This window comes from Molossus molossus, unplaced genomic scaffold, assembly GCF_014108415.1.
Source record: "Molossus molossus isolate mMolMol1 unplaced genomic scaffold, mMolMol1.p scaffold_m16_p_17, whole genome shotgun sequence".
In the NCBI taxonomy this organism is placed as follows: domain Eukaryota; kingdom Metazoa; phylum Chordata; class Mammalia; order Chiroptera; family Molossidae; genus Molossus; species Molossus molossus.
The window spans coordinates 53,593,591-53,606,396 of record NW_023425352.1 but is presented as its reverse complement, the minus strand read 5'-3'; the positions used below and the strand labels follow the sequence as shown (position 1 = coordinate 53,606,396).

General features: G+C 36.7%; 1 protein-coding gene across 12 annotated transcripts in view; it reads right to left on the bottom strand.

Annotated features, from left to right (window-relative positions):
* The window catches only part of MCU (mitochondrial calcium uniporter), a 275,222-nt gene that overhangs the window by 253,089 nt on the left and 9,327 nt on the right, over positions 1–12,806 (bottom strand). For 9 of the 12 annotated variants that reach the window (XR_004959979.1, XR_004959983.1, XR_004959984.1 and 6 more), the window contains 4 exons: positions 10,268–10,323; positions 7,689–7,799; positions 2,550–2,666; positions 1,873–1,921 (listed from right to left, as the gene is read on the bottom strand). The gene's annotated coding sequence lies outside the window, so the exon portion shown is untranslated. Of the gene's footprint in view, positions 1–1,872; positions 2,015–2,549; positions 2,667–7,688; positions 7,800–10,267; positions 10,324–12,806 lie in introns of all 12 variants that reach the window. The other 3 variants (XR_004959978.1, XM_036265017.1, XM_036265019.1) reach the window with 2 other exon arrangements.

Sequence of the window (12,806 nt, the reverse complement as noted above, 5' to 3'; positions counted from 1 at the left end):
TCTCAACTTATTACAGAATGTAACTGTTACCACTCAGAACTCTGCAATAGTTAAGCCTGTATTCATTTAATCATACTTCCACAAATTGAAAGGGACTTCAGAACTAGTATAACCTCCAGGTAGATGACTTCTATATCAGTGATCATGCTAATAAACATTTATTAACCCTGGAACAGAAAAATAAGATTAGGCAAAACTAAGGGAATCTGAATAAAGTACAGACTTTAGTTAATAACAATGTATCAATACAAATGTACCATATAATGTGAGATGTTAATAATAAGGGGAATAAAGGGAAATTCTGTGTACTATCCTCATGCAAATCCAAAGTTTTTAAATAAAATTTATTCTTAAAAATCCATTTAAAACACTGCCAACAGTCCAGCCAGTGTGGCTCAGTGGTCACATGCACCAAGAGGTCACCGGTTCGATTCCTGGTCAGGATACATGCCCAGGTTGTGGGTCCAATCCCCAGGTGGGGGCATGCAGGAGGCAGCCAATCGATGTTCTCTCTCATGGATGTTTCTATCTCTCTCTCACCCTCACTTCCTCTCTCTCTAAAATTAATAAAGGAAAAAAAATTTTTTAATAAAATAAAATAAAACACTGCAACATAATCTGCAGATTGTAATAGATCTGCTAAACTCCTCTCAGAATGCAATCCAAATGCACTTTAAGAGCTGTTATACACCCACACATGCATACAAATACACACACAGATAAATTATTTTCATCTATGGAGTTAGACACATGGACATACGGGGAAAGCATTCTATCTATGCTGATTTTGGTTTTGCTCCTAACTATAAAATTGTGAACAAGCCTCAGACTTCTTTTTTTATTCCAACTTATCTAACCTTTTTGAGTATATACTATAAGTATTTAATGAATCATTAAAAAATAATCCCCTGGTTATCTTTAAACAATAATAAAAGCATCCAAGCTCCAAGTAAAGTCAATTCTTCTATAAATCAAATTGTTGTGGTTTAAATCACTGAGTCTTTGCTTTTACTTGAGGGATGAGTAGTGGGGAAAAAAATAAACTGTGCCTTACAGCTAGCAGAGAAAACAAGCAGCCCTAATATGGTATGAGAGCAAGTAGAAGGACCTCTGGGCAAAAACGCAGGAGATCTATCTAGCCTCTAGTTTCAGTTCTGCCACTAATCTGCTCTGTAGTCCTTGAACACTTTCCTGAGCATCTTATCAGTTCTTGGCTATGCCAGATATCCTAGTTAAATCTCTTATCAGTATGTGTTCTAGAAAACCTTTACAGTGTCTAAAAAAAAAAATAATATCCTAAAACTGAACGAATGTTTACACCTACTAAGGGAGGGAGGGCGAGGGAAAGGCAATATAACATAAAATGGACTATCATACATAGTTTTCCATTTCATTAAACTGTATTAGTAACCCCACTACATATATTGCAAATATTTACTTCCTAGTCAGCATATGACACAGGTCTTGGCTTTTCCTTTAGAAGACTATTTGAATTCAACTGTGGTTGTAAAAAGTTTATATCTAAATGCAACTTGAAATTTGGTTCTTCTATAGCATGAGTTGGCAATTTTTCTAAAAGAGCCAGATATTTCAGGCTTTGTGGACCATATGGTCTCTGTCACAACTCAACTCTGTTGTTGTAGTGCAAAAAGGAGCCATTGACATATGTGAACAGATCTGTGTTCCAATAAAACTTTATTTACAAAAACACACAGTAGTCCCAGCTATAATTTGCCAATCCCTGTTGTATAATATCAATGGAAGGAAAATCAACTGGCAAGACTGATTTTATAAAACCACATAATGAGTTCACACTGAAATAAACTTTTGTTTGCAGGAAGAAAATGCTTACGGATCATGATCTTCACATACCTGAGAATGTTCATGTTTCCCCTGCGTGAACAGGTCACATCACCAATACCTAAGACAGAGCAGGAAAACACTCTCCCTTACATGGTTGTTAAGACATAACAGGGGATGTGTTAATTTATGTAGGCAAAATTTACAGGGTGACCTGCAAAAGTAAAATACCAGGTTTTAGCAACTTTAGCAATATAGAAATCTACTGCCAAACATCACTTCTTCCTTATATTAAGGTAAATTAATTCAGATAAATGTCAAGGTCATTGGCTTTCCTGGAAAGTTGTTCTTCTTCCATGCAACCAGTTGATTCAGACCAGCAGAGCTTTGGTCATCCATAACCTATTAAATTTCCAAGAGGCCAGAGTAACTAACTGTTTGAGCTAACAGAAGTTCTGACTGAGTATGGGATAGGACAAGGTTTGCTCATCTACACATGGTCTAATCAGGCCAGGATCAGATCTGTCATCCCTTAGGGCCTACCCTAGTAAAAATGTTTCATTCTGTGATAGTCACCTCGCTAAATTCAGCACCATGTTGGCTACGAGGTGTTAAGTAGCAGGCTGGAGCAAAAAGCCAGCCCACAAGGATCAAGCAAGTGCCTTTTTAAAAACTAATCTTAAAAATGTCCTCTACATGGCTTTGCAAAGTAAGCAAAAACCATGCCAAATAGTAAAAAAGGCACTTACTTGACTCCCACAGGCCAGCTCCACACTCTAGCAGCTAAGATGTCACTGGCATGGTACATGGAGAGTGAGGTGGAAACGATTATCTTGCCAACCACTGTAGGAATGGTAGTAAAAGACCTAAAAGAATAGAAAAAAGTAAAGTCAATGTAAAAGGAAAAGGCCCTCCTGAGCCTGGTGACATGGATACCTCAGAATATAATGCCAAAAAAAGAAAAGAAAATATAAAAAGATCTTACTTAAGTCCATCTTAACTGCTAATTAGTTATTACAGTGATCCTTAGGACAAGAGAGCATTTTAAAAAGAATATGAGTTATAACCTAGAATAAATCCAGATTGGTTATGAGAAACTGAAATATATATTTTGTCAGAAAAAAAAATACTGAATCTTTGATACCATATAGTAAGTTCATACAGATGTAAAAATAGAAAATCTAAAGCAACAACTCATAAACCAATACTTAAAAAGTTATTTTTAAAGAAGGGAACATTTTTTCACCCTATCTCTATGCTTCTAGCATTAGAAAAACAGATAGAATCATAATAAACAATGAAGAATAATAAATGTTTTTAAACACTTAAGCCTTGCAAGAAAGGGGAATGTCTGGCCTGCAGGCCGCATAAGGCCCTTTAAATCAATACCAGCTAACATCACACGCCTCACCAAATTAGCCTGACCAAATATAGCAGGCTAATTTTTAAGTTGATAATTTTGTATGGCCCTTAAATGATGCTATAAGTATCCAAATGGCCCTTGGCAGAAAAATGGTTCCCCACCTCTGAAAGGGGACCCTGGCAATAGGAGACTCACGCTATCCAGGGTCATTCAGGAACTTCCACTAGTTTCAGAAACAAATTTACAAAACTTAGAAATCTTGGTGCACTAACAAAGTCTGATTCATTTGCCTAGCCACATAACACTCTGGTTTAGGAGTTGTGGTTCAAAAGGCCTGACTCAGCAAATTGAATCAGAGATCATTCAAAAACTAGAACAATGATAATTTTTTTAAAGCCTGTTCACAAACCATTACCTCCTCTCCCCATATCTACATTATTTGTGGGTAACAATTTGTGAACAAAACATATTTGTGTGATTTGCATGAAAAACGCCAATAGTAAAAAAAAAAAAAACAAAAATTATTCTCAATTAACAATACCTCTCTCCTCTTTCTATCTAATCATTCCTACCAAAAAAAAAAAAATCTCTTCTTTTACTTGCAGGTCCATTCAGCATCCTTTCCTTCAGAACCACAATGGAAGAAGCACAAGAATTTATCCAATAACTTAAGTTTTCATTCTAAATCAGTTTTAGCCTAAAGATTATTATTGCACTATTCCATAGTTCTAATGTGCTTAAAGTTGGGTCACTTTTTTTTTTTTTGGTATGTGTCCCTAGCGGGAACCGAACCTGGGACTCTCTCGTCCGCAGGCCGACGCTCCAATGGCTGAGCCAAACTGGCCAGGGCAAAGTTGGGTCACATTTTTAAGATAGTCTGGTGATTCAAACTGCACAGGCCTCAATTACTTTAATTAGAATGGGATATTCACTGTTAATGGTCTATCTGGCCAGACTATATGTTGGGTACCTAACATTTTCTTCTCAATTTTGCCTTGTTTGCCTTGCCTTGGCAATAGTCCCTGGAAATCATCCCATTTATTAGTGTTTCCCTTGCTGCATCAGCATTTCTGGTTAATGCGCTATAGCAAATCATTTGAAGGGACAACCTGACTGAAGCTCTGTGCTGTATATTTTGCAAAATTTTTCAAACCATTATGAAAGATGTTACAAATGAAATTAGGAAGAAAAAATATTTATCAGAGATTGCCTTTTTAAATTAATGTAAGAATATACACTGGCAAATACATATATAAGATTTATTATTAAAAGAAATATTTATTTCACACCAACTACATGCCTCAAAAAGAAGTACCCTCATTCCTAGAACTTGTTTTCCTTTGCTCCACAATACCAAGACACAATTCAAGAACAGTCTTTTTACCATTTAAGATACATACTGTTTTACAAAATAAAGATAGTCCCAAATTGCAAATTATTCCAAACACACAGGAATGAAACAATATATAAACGTCAACAAGTTTCCATCCATAGCTTGTCTGCACTTGAAAAATCTGAGAATTTTAATACAGTAAACCAAGATTTTGCTGCAGCAGCTCAATCCCTCATGAGCTCACTGTATTACAGCATATGTTGTTCTCCATTTTACACAAAACATGTTCATCTGTGTAATGAAACATTACTCTGCTCCGTATTCTCCTGGGAAGGACAAGGGTTTTCCCAGGAATATGATAAATGAGAACATTCCTCAGCAAAAAAGGAAACTGGCTATTTTAAAAGTCAAAACAACATTCCCAGTCTAACTTTATTTTTATTTTTATTTTTTTACCATGGAAGAAAATCTTTATATGATCTTTTAAGAAAACCTCAAGACATGAAACTATATTACATTGAAAGCCAGTGACTTATAAGCAAAGTAAAGCACAGACGGTATGATTAAGGCTGCTGTATTGTTCTGCCATTTTTTACCCCTCACCTATTTCTGGGTCACTTTTAGATCATTAGCTTTTAGGGCACAGAGAACTCCATTTTGATGTAGTACTGAGCAAATGCACGGAGAGGTGCTCAACAAACAGGCATTAAATTCTAAGTCTAGAAGGGGCTCAGAGAGGCCCTCTCTTTACTCCTTGGTAATACTGTTTAACCAAATTTTTTTTGTTTCCTTTAAATCTCAAAATTGAGAGACTCCACAATCAGAATTCACTTCTCACCTTTGCTTTATGCTCTGCTGTGGGTCCTAGTCTAACTTTAAAAATGATATAATATGTTCCTCTTTCCTATCCACTCCCAAATATTCAGCTAAAAAGACTTTCAGTCAACAGGAGAATGGTTAAATGTGTGGAATAGAGAACAAAACACCAAAGTTAAAAATAAAAAATGAGTAAAGTTTCATTATTTTTTAAAGTATTAAGCAAAGAGAACAAATTGCATAAGGATACATACAGTGTAATATCTTCTTAAATAAGGTTTAAAACATGCTTACAATAGTATATAAGGCATATATAGCATAAACACATGGGAATGGTAAATACCAATTTGAAGAGGATGTTACTTCTGGGAAAACAGGAAATAGGAAGGATACTTGGGGCTGCAATTACAGTTTTAATTTCTCAAGCTAAACAAAATACGTTATTCTACTTGTTTTTATAGACAAGACATAGTTCATAATTTAAAAAGACTTTTTCCCTTGTATATTTGCCTAAATACAGTATAATTTCCTTATGAAGGGACCCCTTACCCCTGACCCCCAAAAAGAAACCCTCTGCTGATGGAAGAGCCTTTCCAAGTGAGCTTCTTTGAGAGCCTACTTATCAATAGTTATCTTCTGTCTTTTCTTCTACGCGTGCTATTACTTTTTATGCTGGCTGTGATGTGACCTTCAGATCTACAACTCAGGGCCCCGCTGGTCTCTACTTTGAATCTTACCAAAAATACTCATTTTAGGTGAGAAATCTATTATAGTTGCCTTTCATTTTCCCCCTTTTACTGCTAAAAGCTCTAGCAATCATTAAAAAGAAAGCTATTATATATTTAAAACTCACCTGACTTTGTGGCACTTGGCTAAGCTATGAACTTGATTCTTACTCAAACGCCAATGCAGAATGAAATATTAAAATTAAAGTTACAAAAGAACTGACTGGAGTTCAATTCTCCATCTCATAAGTGAATATTCCAAAATTCTGCAATATGTTATACTGTAATTCTGTTATACTGTAATTACCATCTCAACAGTGATTAAACAACCTTTTGTTTTGAAGCTTTAGTCAGAGTTGGAAATAAATAAAAAATTTCATTTTCTTTGAGGTTAAAACAAGAACACAATAAATAAACAAAACCCAGCTATTAACATGCATACATGTAATTCACACAGAGTATACGGATCCCTTTAAAAATAAAAAAAATACCACCACCTCTTCCTGATCAGAAAACTCATTTATCCTGTCTATTCAGTGCTACTAGCACCAGCATTCAAAGATCAGGGAAAGAGGGGGAAAAGAAGAGAAACTGACAGAGACAGACATAAGGGGATTTCTTTGGTTTAAAAAAGAAATACATTTACAGCAAAAAAAAATAATAAACTTTCAATCTTCTCCGTAGGTTTTTACTACTTCTACTCCAGTCAATCTATCTTTAAATACTTCTTTAAAGTATGCTGACATCCATACTCTGTTATAAAATGAAAAATAGGTTTTTTTTATCACACTTGGCCATTTGCCACAGCCCTGCTTCATGGCAGCTAGCAGAATTCTGGCAGTGCAAGATACAGGATACAGTGGGGACAGCTGGAAATACAGATTAGTTCCAAAATAAACACCTCCAAAAATCTGTCATCTTTGGAAATATATATATGTAGGAAATCCAGAGTTGGCAGCACGTCTTTCAAGTAGTTCCTTTCTCTCCTCTGCAGGGCCCAGCCCTTCACGCTTCCCTCTTTCCCCTATTCACTCCAAATACATGCCAGGTAAATGCATTATATCAATTTCTTAAATTACTTATAACATAATAGCACTCCAGTCTTTTTCATTACTATTTTAACTTAGCATTTTACATAGCCTTGCTTCTTTCAGCATAACCTATGACCTCGTTTAAGATTATTAGCTGCTGCCTGAATCAAAGAAAAGTAATTCCTTCTTCCTATTTCTGTGATTGCTATCACTGTACTATCTAGGCACAAAGAACAAGATGATCTACAGATGCGTTATCCACAGGGTTGAAGGATTTAGACAATGGTCTCTAGGACTTTTTAACTCCCTGACTCTCATTTATCCAATACTGGTTGTCTATGTTCTTGACACTATTAGGCTCAGTTCACAGAGTTTGAGAGAATAGACTACTATGGGTACTTATCACTTAAGGTTTTCACACTAAGGCTGGCAGGCAACAACTCAGAATTAACAAATTATTAGAACAGTCCCATCCCACCTCAACACTTCAACATTAACTGCTTCTTCCCTCCTCCAACTCTGGAGTCCCCAACACATCCTTACCTCTCCCTCACCTCACTCAGCAGTTTGGATTGGAAAAAGAAGACAAATGAGAAAAATGGGACTAAAAGCATACTGACCTGTTTAAGAGGAATGCAGGATAAACTATTCATCAAGATGTAAGAAGTAACTATGTAAACGTCCTTGAAAGGAAATGGAAGGCTATTTTTCTTCACTTTAAGCCCTTAACCCTTGTGAGAATAAGCAAATTCATTACACTTGAGTTTATAATTTTATACAAGCTGCCCAATAAAATAACAAAAATTACTTATAATGCATTACATGAAAATGATATCTGTGTTAGGATTAAAGAATCCCTTTAGGCTCACCTAATCAGGCATCCTTACTTATTAAGACCAAAGAAGTTAAGTCCCTCACCCAAGGTCAAAGAGCAAGTTAATAGAATAGAAAAGAAGAGAACTCTGAGCCTAACTCTATTATCCTCTTCAATTCTTTTCTTTATTTTGGTAACTGGGAAACACATACACACACCTTTTACCACTTACATCTCTTCATTTTTTAAAACTATCTCGCAAAACTAAAAATTCTGTAGTAAGTACTGCAATCCTTTGCTCCCATAAGATTTTAAAAGGCTTACCAACTACATTGCAAATATAATCTCTTCAGGTAAAGCAGATATTGCAATGTCTCTTAAAAATTGTCATAGTTGCCCTGGCTAGTTTTGCTCAGCAGTTAGAGCATCAACTTGCGGACCAAGGAGTTGTGGGTTCGATTCCAGTCAAGGGTACCTACCTTGGTTGTGGTTTGTCCCTGGTCCTGGTCAGGGTCATACAGGAGGCAACCAATCAATGTGTCTCTCTCATGTGGATGTTTCTCTCTCTCTCTCTCTCTCTCTCTCTCTCTCTCTCTCTCTTTCTCTCACCCTTACACTCTCTCTGAAGATAAATGAAAAAATATCCTCAGGTGAGGATTAAAAAAAATTGTCATAGTCATCAAATAAATAAATACTTATCTTTGTATTATACCATCTAGAAGACCAAAGAACATGTGATTTCTAAATGAAGCAATCCAGTAAGGTGATTAGTCAATTAAAATGCTAGAGAATCTCTCCAAATAACTTGTTCTCAATTATATATTTTTATTTGTATACCTCTCTTGAGAAACTGGGGTGGCAGAAGCAGTACGAATCTCACATCTACATTTCAAATGTGGAAAGAAAAATTGCTAAAATTTTACTGGGGAAATATTACATGCTTAGGAATGACTATTGTTTGTTTGTCTGTTTGCCTTATTTTAAGATAAGACCATCATACAAACAAAGTTCAATATTCCCTACAGGGAATCAAATATTACAAAAATGGAAAGCTAAGGAGAACACAGTCAAAGAAAATTACTCAAAAGTATTCCTCTAATTAATTAACATAATGTTAAGAATTTCTGCTTTGGATGAGTATAACACAGAACAACAACACACTCTTTCAACAAAGATTTGTTGAGTGCTCATTATGCTATGAGAACTTTTTCATACTGCTGTGCAAATCTTCCAGATTCTTATGATATGGGGCAGGGTGGGGAGGCAGGAATGTGGAGATTAGGTAGGCATCTAATTTGATGTATAAATTTAAAAATCATTTTTAAATAATTAAACCAAGTCAGCACATTTTTATATAAAAAGTAGAGGCATAGAAAAGACAATAAAGCAGTATATTTATGACTATAAAAAGCAACCAAAGTTTTGGTGCCTGAGGAATAGAGTCAGATAAGCCTTGAATTAAATTGCTATCTACCTGGTACTAGCTGATAGTCCCCATCCAATCACCAAGTTCTACCAATTCTACTTCCTAAATCTCTCTTCTTTCTATTCCCTTTTCTCTGTCCCCAATGCTCCTGTCCTACCTAGCTCAGGCATCTTTTACCTGATCCATTAAGATGTCCTCTACTAGTCTTTCTGCCTTTCTGATCCTCTCTTCTCTAATCCAGCCTTCATATTGCTGTCACTGTGACCTACCTTTAAACACAAACCTGATCATGTGATTCCCCTACCTGAAATTCTTCAGATGTTCACATATTGACTAATAAAATTTTTCCAAACTGCAGCTTAAATTGTAAAATCAATTTAAGTGGGTCCCAACCAGTATTTTTTTACAAAACAAAATAGAAACTATGTATGACTCATACATAATAAAAATACAGTTTCAGCCCTGGCCAGTTTGGCTCAGCGGTTAGAGCGTCGGCCTGCGGTCCGGAGAGACCCGGGTTCGGTTCCCGCTAAGGGCACGTACTTCGGTTGCAGTTTGTCCCCGGCCCTGGTTGGTCGTGCGGGTGGCAGCCGCTCGATGTGTCTGTCCCTTCACGTCGATGTTTCTCTCTCTCTCCCTTCCTTTCTCTCCCTCCTACTCTATTTGTACAAAAAATGGAAAAATATCCTCGGGTGAGGATAAAAAAAAAAATACAGTTTCATAAAACTTTTCTTAGTTTTATGCACACATGCACATGATGGGTCATGATATAAAATGTATTTTTACTGTGGGTTGAATTAAAAAAAACAACAACACTGACCTACATAATAAAATTTCAACTCCTTCACAAGTCCCCTCACAGTCTAATTCCCTCACAGTGGTTAAGAGACAGGCTCTGGAGCCAGACTGCTTGGGTTTATATGTAAGATATTATGTGTGATCCTGGGCAAGTCACTTACCAGCTGTGATCCTGGGCAAATCACTTAACCAGTCTGAAGTAACTAAGTTTGATTACCTGTAAAACAAGGATAATAGTACCTACTCATAGCGTATCACAAGAATTAAGTTAAATTGTCTATGCAAAATGCTTGGCACATGGTGTACTTGGTAAGTATTAATTATTACTGATTAATACTTAGTGATTAATTAGATTAATTCGATAATTAGTAATTATCACTACTGCTGTCCAGCCTAATCTCTAGCTATGCTTGCCCATAGTCCAGTTTTAACAAACTACTGGCTGTTTTTTAAAAACTTCTTACTTCCTCATACTGTCATGTCAAATCTTGGTACTGCCTGGAATGTGGACCCGACACATTATATTTCCTCAAATTTCAACTTAAGTAAAGCCTCCCTTGTGAAACCTTCTCCAATTCTCTCAGGTAGGTTTAAGTGCTCCCGCTAAACTGCCATATAGGGAAAAAAAGAAAGGCACACAGCCAGTTACAGTCATTTTTGTCCATGTCTCCTGGCCAGGTGACTATTTCAGAGGCCTCTCTCTTTCCTAGTACAGCATCCTACAAAGATTAGAAATTTCAACAAATATTTTCTGAATGACTCCAGGTTTTTAACCTTTCTAGGTCCTGGTTTCTCATCTGTACAATGGGGCAGTGTTTTGCCTGAAAGGTTGTTGTGTAGTACAATATACAATATTATAAAAGTGTCTAACATAGAAGCAATGCTCAATAATTATCAGGTCTACTAAGTGGGAATTTTTAGAATCCTAAACTAAAATTATAACGATCCCTAAGAAGCATATCTTAAATTATCAGCTAATTCCTGGAGGGGAGGGTGGAGAAACAGGTTTAAGAAAGGTAGAGTCACACACACACACACACACACACACACACACACACCCCAGTGTGGCTCAGGACTGAGAGGTCCCAGTTTGATTCCTGGTCATAGTACATGCCCAGGGTTGACAGTTCGAGCCCCAGTAGGGGGTGTTCAGGAGGCAGCCAATAAATGTTTCTCTCTCTCTCCCCCTTCCTCTCTCTCGAAACATAAAAAAAAAACATTTTAAAATATAAAAATAAATAAAATAAAACTAGGGATCATTTTTAAAAAGAAAAAAAGTAGTCACTGGGAAGTATGGTAAGACCTTTTGGAAGAAAACTGCAGGAAATTCTTCAGAAAGAAACATGGCTGAAGGAGCATGGGATGCAAGGGAAGGAGCACCCACAATGACACCAGCGTGGTACAGCTCTAGTTCTAGCAAGACTGAGGCTTAAATCTCAGTTCTAAAATGTGTCTTGTCCTTCTTTGTGTCCCTAGCACTAAAACAGTTTATGAAGCCCTGGCCAGTTTGGCTCAGTGGTTGGTGCGTTGGCCAGCGGACCAGAGTCCTGGGTTCGGTTTCCGCTAGGGGCACGTTACCAGAAAAAAAAAAGGAAGAAAAAAAAAACACAAATTATGACATGTAAGAAATGAACCTATCTAATCCTTAATTTCCTCATCTATAAAACAGGAATAATGCCTGGCCGGTGTGGCTCAGTTGGTTGAGCGCAATCCCATGCACCAGGAGGTCACAAGTTGACTCCAGGTTAGGGCAAGTGCCCAGATTGTGGGCTCAATCCCCAGTAAGGGGCATGCAGGAGGCAGCCAACCCATGTTTCTTTCTCATCGATGTTTCTACCTCTCCATCCCTTCCTCTCTTTGAAATCAATAAATATATATTTTTAAAAAAAGAAAACATGGTTTAAAAAAACTGGGATAATAATACCTCTCATAGGGTTATCATGAGTATTAAATGAGGAAACATAATGCCCTTAGACCTTAGATGCTTTCTTCTATATCTACTCCTTTGACTATACAAGTCACATAGTTCAAGCTAACCTATTTGGTTGCCTGTTCTTTGACCAATTATCAGTCACATTAATTTTCTCTAAAGTTTAAAGCAGACATTAATACTCTTAAACACCACTTACTATTAATAAATAAGAAGTCCAACAAAGACCTGTCTTAGAAAGCAAAAAAAGAAGTTTAAAGAATTGTGTAACCTATAAGCAGTACAGTTTAAGAATGCATGTTTGAGCCCTGGCTAGTTTGGCTCAGAGGTTAGAGCGTTGGCCCATGGACCAGAGAGACCCAGGTTCGGTTCCCACTAAGGGCGCATACCTCGGTTGCAGTTTGTCCCCAGCCCCACTTGAGGTCATGTGGGTGGCGACCACTTGGTGTGTCTCTCTCACGTCGATGTTTCTCTCTCTCTTCCTCCCTCTCTCCCTTCCACTCTGTCTGAAGATAAATGCAAAAAAATGTCCTCGGGTGAGGATAAAAAAAAAAGAATGCATGTTTGAGACTATCCTCCAACAGCCTCATACACCTAATATGCTCCTTAGCTATTTTCTGCTGATTATTACAAGTGCTCCCCAAAAAATAAAGTGGGCAATAAATAGCAATAAAAAATATGTCAAAACTGAAAAATGTAGTAACAAAGAATAAAAGGTAAATACCACTCTTCTAGATGAATAAATATTATTAATGCCCTTTAAGAACCTT